Raw genomic sequence first — 6,477 nt, 5'->3', positions numbered from 1 at the left:
AACCTCCCAACACCAAACTTAGAGTTTGAATGTGGGGGTTCAACACCAAACTTAAAGTTTGGTTGTGGCCTCCCAACACCAAACTTAGAGTTTGACTGTGGGGGCTCTGTTTGACTCTGTATTGAGAGAAGCTCTTCATGCTTCCTCTCCATGGTGACAGAGGGGTATCCTTGAGCTTTAAACACAAGGGAGTCTCCATTCACTTGAATGATCAATTCTCCTCTGTCAACATCAATCACAGCTTTTGCTGTGGCTAGGAAAGGTCTGCCAAGGATGATGGATTCATCCATACACTTCCCAGACTCTAGGATTATGAAATCAGCAGGGATGTAATGGTCTTCAACCTTTACCAAGACATCCTCTACAAGTCTATAAGCCTGTTTCTTTGAATTGTCTGCCATCTCCAGTGAGATTCTTGCAGCTTGTACCTCAATGATCCCTAGTTTCTCCGTTACAGAGAGAGGCATGAGGTTTATGCTTGACCCTAGGTCACACAGAGCCTTTTCAAAGGTCATGGTGCCCATGGTACAAGGTATTGAGAACTTTCCAGGATCTTGTCTCTTCAGAGGTAATCTCTGCCTAGTCAAGTCATCCAGTTCTTTGATGAGCAATGGAGGTTCATCCTCCCAAGTCTCATTACCAAACAACCTGGCATTTAGCTTCATGATTGCTCCAATGGCAGGGATTGAGATGCTTCTCCCATAGAAGTCGGGAGTAGGTGCAGTAAAGTCACCAAGCACCTTCCTTGCATTCTTGGCATTGTTGTTTTCGGCTGCCATGGTTTCTTCTTTCTTGAAAAGCTCTGTTAGGCCCTCTAAAGAGAATTGTGCTTTAGCTTCTCTTAGCTTTCTCTTCAAAGTCCTTTCGGGTTCAGGATCAGCTTGAACAAGTATGCCTTTATCTTTTTTCCTTCTCATATGAAAGAGAAGAGAACAAGAAAGTAGGGAATCCTCTATGTCACAGTATAGAGATTCCTTGAGGTGTCAGAGGAAAAGAAGAATAGAAGGAGGAGGTAGATAGAAGAGAATTCGAACATATAAAGAAGGATAGAGTTCGAATTGCACCTTGAGGAGGAGTGTTAGTCCCTTAAATAGAAGGATGTGAGAAGAGGGGAAGAATTTTCGAAATTAAAGTAAAATATTTTAAAATATTTAAAAAAAATTTTGAAAATTTGATTGAGATTTTTGAAAATTAAGATTGGGAAAGAAATTAAGTGATTTTTGAAAAAGATTTTGAAATTAGAAATCAAAAAGATATGATTGAGAGTTAATTTTGAAAAAGATGTGATTGAAAAGATATGATTGAGAAGATATGATTGAAAATCAATTTTAAAAAAAGAAAGTTTTAAAATTAAAGTTGATTACTTGACTAACCAGAAATTATAAGATATGATTCTTAAAATTTAAAATTTGATCCTTTCTTAATAGGCAAGTAACAACCTGAAAATTTTGAAGTAAATCATTAATTTTAGCAAGGATTTTCGAAAATAGTAATAAATAAAAAAAATGGAAAGAAATTGATTTTGAAGAGATATGATTGAAAAGATATGATTTGAAAAAGATTTGATTTTGAAAAATTATGAAGATTTGAAAAAAATTTGAATTAAAAACAAAATCTTCCCTCTAGTGTCCTTTTGGCGTTAAACGCCCAGAATGGCATCCATTTTGGTGTTTAACGCTCAAAATGCTACCTTTTTGGGCGTTAAATGCCCAGCCAGGTACCCTGGCTGATGTTTAAACGCCAATTTTCCTTCTTCACTGGGTGTTTTGAACGCCCAGCTTTTTCTGTTTGATTCCTCTGCTGAATGTTCTGAATCTTCAATTCTCTGTATTATTGACTTGAAAAGACATAGTTTTGAGAATTTTTTTTTGAATTTTTCAATGATGAGAAACAATCAATTTATAATTAATCTTAGGAAACTCAAACAAACAATGCATGCAGGACACCAAACTTAAAAATTTTCATATAGGAGACACTAATAAATTGAGAATGCATATGAGAAACAACAAAACACACAAAACAAGAGAATTTAAAGATCAGAGCAATGAAATCATCAAGAACAACTTGAAGATTAATGAAGAACATATTGCATATTTTCGAAAAATGCAAGAAGAATGCAATTGACACCAAACTTAAAAATTGACACTAGACTCAAACAAGAAACATAAAATATTTTTGATTTTTATAATTTTATAAATTTTTTTATGATTTTCGAAACTTATATGGAAAAGAAAATAAAGGGATTCAAAACTTTTAATAAGAATTCCAGGAATCATGCAATGTTAGTCTAAAGCTTCAGTATAAAAAGATTAGACATGGTTGGCCAAGCTTCAACAGGACATTACATTCAGCAGCTAAATTGATGAGAATCAATCAGCTTTTGTGATGATAAGAACATCACCTTGAAAGAATTCATTCTTAAAAATTCTGAAAAATAAAAAGAAAAGTACCTAATCTAAGCAACAAGATGAACCGTCAGTTGTCCAAACTCGAACAATCCCCGGCAACGGCGCCAAAAACTTAGTGCACGAAATTGTGATCATCAACAATGGCGCCAAAATACTTGGAGCTCTCAAACGTGAATCACACTTTGTCACAATTCTGCACAACTAACCAGCAAGTGCACTGGGTCGTCCAAGTAATACCTTACGTGAGTAAGGGTCGATCCCACGGAGACTGTCGGCTTGAAGCAAGCTATGGTCACCTTGTAAATCTCAGTCAGGCGAATTCAGATGGTGATGGAGAATTGATAATTAAAAGATAAATAAATCATAAAATAAAGATAGAGATACTTATGTAATTCTTTGGTTGGAATTTCAGATAAGCGTATGAAGATGCTTTGTTCCTTCTGAACCTCTGCTTTCCTATTGCCTTCTTCCAATCATTCATACTCCTTTCCATGGCAAGCTTTATGTTGGGCATCACCGTTGTCAATGGCTACTCCCCGTCCTCTCAGTGAAAATGTTCCAAATGCACTGTCACCGCACGGCTAATCATCTGTCGGTTCTCAATCATGATAGGATCCATTGATCCTTTTGCATCTGTCACACACCCAACAATCGCGAGTTTGAAGCTCGTCACAGTCATCCCTTCCCAGATCCTACTCAGAATACCACAGACAAGGTTTAGACATTCTGGATCTCAGGAATGGCCGCCAATAATTCTAGCCTATACCACGAAGGTTCCAATATGAGATTAGAGACCCAAGAGATACACATTCAAGCTTGTTTGCATGTAGAACGGAAGTGGTTGTCAGTCACGCGTTCATAGGTGAGAATGGTGATGAGTGTCACATAATCATCACATATATCATGTTCTTGGGTGCGAATGAATATCTTGTAGAAGAAATAGACTTGAGTTGAATAGAAAAACAATAGTACTTGTATTAATTCATGAAGAACAGCAGAGCTCCACACCTTAATCTATGGTGTCTAAAAACCCCACCGTTGAGAATACATAAGAACAAGGTCTAGGCATGGCCGAATGGCCAGCCTTCAAACGTGTCTAAGATAGCATAAGACTTATCAATGGATGAAAATACAATAGTATAAGGTCCTATTTATAGAGAACTAGTAGCCTAGGGTTTACAGAAATCAGTAATTAATGCAGAAATCTTCTTCCGGGCCCACTTGGTGTGTGCTTGGGCTGAGCCTTGAAGATTCCATGTGTAGAAACTTTTCTTGGAGTTAAACGCTAGCTTTTGTGCCAGTTTGGGCGTTTAACTCCAGCTTTTGTGCCAGTTCTGGCGTTAAACGCCAGAATTCTTGAGCTGATTTGGAACGCCTATTTGGGCCATCAAATCTCGAAAAAAGTATAGACTATTATATATTTATGGAAAGCCCAAGATATCTACTTTCCAACGCAATTGAGAGCGCGCCAATTGGGTATCTGTAGCTCGAGAAAATCCACTTCGAGTGCAGAGAGGTCAGAATCCAACAGCATCTGCAGTCCTTTTTCAGCCTCTGAATCAGATTTTTGCTCAGGTCCCTCAATTTCAGCCAGAAAATACCTGAAATCACAGAAAAACACACAAACTCATAGTAAAGTCCAGAAGATTGATTTTTAAATAAAAAATAATAAAAATATAATAAAAACTAATTAAAATATACTAAAAACATACTAAAAATAATGCCAAAAAACCTATAAATTATCTGCCCATCAGCTTTATAACCGACAGATGAGACTCATCAGCCATAGCATATGCATACATCATATGCATATTGTTTGAATTGCTTGCTTGTGCATTAAATGGGAATGCCTAAGTGAATTTAATATGCTTATTTATGATTTTTGCTATCTATATTACTTGTATTCTACATGTGTTTACCATTGTCTACTTGGCTGTCTGTGTGATTTCATCGAAGTTAGAGGATCAGAGGAAAGCGGAGAGATTGAGGGTTCTGGTTAGGTTTTGGTTAAGTTTAGGAATCCTTAGAGACCCACCCATTTATGGTTTCTATTTTAGTTCTTTAAGTATTATAACCTGAGTGTCAGCATTCTAGGATTGCCGTTGTCTTTCCTAAGACCTTATATCTTATGTACGTGGCACCTTTCTCCGGTTCTCATTCTATACGGGTATTCTGTGTTTTCAGATGCGGGTCGAGAGGCACCTCGCTAGGTGTCTAGAGCTCTACATCGAAGTGGATCTTTTGGGGCTTTATTTTAGTGTATAGTCTATATGTGATCATATGTACAGAACTCTCCTAGTGACTTGTTTTAGTTTGTACCTCTTAGAGGAGTATGGAGAACTAAGGAATCTTTTATATATGTTGGGTTATGGGTTTGATATATATATATATATACACACACACACACACACACACGAATCTTAGCTTTCTTTGTATGCAAGTAATTCTTATTCTTGAGTATTGCACTTTTAAATTTTGCATTTTTGTTTTACCTATCCTTCAAGGCTCCTCATATATTATATTCTTTCAGTAATTACACGTGTATATATATATATATATATATATTATTTTAGAGGTCGTAATACCACACCACTTCTGTTTTACGAATTAAGCGTAAAGCTCTATGTGGTAGGGTATTACAGTAAAGGTCCCCGCCCCCGTGGAGACCCCTTTAGCCCCCATTTATATAAAAAGACTATAATACCCTCAATATATATATAACAGATATGAGACCTAGAATAAAACCCTAGCCATAAAAAATTCAAAAGCTTCAGTGTTTCACTACTTCAGAGCCTCTCGCCCTCTCCTCTCCTCAAACGGTCCTCAGCCTCTCTTCTCCCGAACACCACCGACCACCGACTGCCACCTCCCACCCCCTGGGTCCCTCAGCGCCACCTCGCACCTTCTTAGTGGCTCAGTCGGTAGTCGCTCACCGCACCTCTTGCGTCACGCTCACCTCATCTTCTTCTCCTCGTTGTGGCAGAGCAGAGCAGCGTCTTCTCCTCGTCGCTGGTCGTTGCATCGTCGCCGTTCGTCTTTTCCTCTTCTCTGTCTGGTAGTTCATGTGAACTCACATATTTTCATGATTAACTTTGATTAATTTGTTATAATATCTGGAGTTAGGTTAATGTAATTCTGATTCTGATTTCTAAATTATAGTTTATATTTGTGATTCAATCTAGGGTTATTGTGATTTTGATTCATGATTTAAATTTCTGATTCAATTTTGGGTTAATCTTATTCTGATTTCTAATTTAATTATAATTTATATTTGTGATTAAATCTATGGTTAATGTGATTCTGATTCATGATTTATATTTTTTATTCAAGCTTGGGTCAATTTGGAGTTAGGAATGTGATTTTGATTCTTGATTTATATTTTTGATTCAAGCTTAGGTTAATTTGGAGTTAGGTTAATGTGATTCTGATTCTTGATTTATATTTCTGATTCAATCTTGGGTTAATTTAGAGTTAGGTTAATGTGATTTTGATTCTGATTTCTAATTTAATTATCATTTATATTTGTGATTCAATACAGGGTTAATGTGATTCTGATTCATGATGTATATTTCTTATTCAATCTTGGGTTAATTTGGAGTTAAGTTAATGTGATTCTGATTTTTAATTTAATTATAATTTATATTTGTGATTCAATCTAGGGTTAATTTAATTCTGATTCAATCTTCATGATTTATATTTATGTATGTGATTATAGTTTTATTGTTCTGTAATTTTATAGAATGTCTTCCTCGGATGCATTGAGTAATACTCTTGAGAAAAGTACTCCATCGGAAGAACCTATAGCCACTAATATTCAAACAAGTCAAGAGGCTCCTCAATGTGTTGAATTATACTTTGTAGTTTTTGGATATGTTTAGTACTTTAGTTGTTTTATGGATATGTTTGATATTAAATGTTTGTTGTTGTTAATGTCTTTGGAGGCTATGAATATGTTGTTAATGTCTTTGTTATTGTTAATGTCTTTGGAGACATGGTATTTGGAGATAGAAAACATGTTGTTAATGTCTTTGTTGTTGTTAATGTCTTTGGAGATAAGGAACATGATGTT

This window comes from Arachis hypogaea, chromosome 11 (assembly GCF_003086295.3).
Source record: "Arachis hypogaea cultivar Tifrunner chromosome 11, arahy.Tifrunner.gnm2.J5K5, whole genome shotgun sequence".
Taxonomy (NCBI): Eukaryota; Viridiplantae; Streptophyta; class Magnoliopsida; order Fabales; family Fabaceae; genus Arachis; species Arachis hypogaea.
This window is presented reverse-complemented; position numbering follows the sequence as displayed.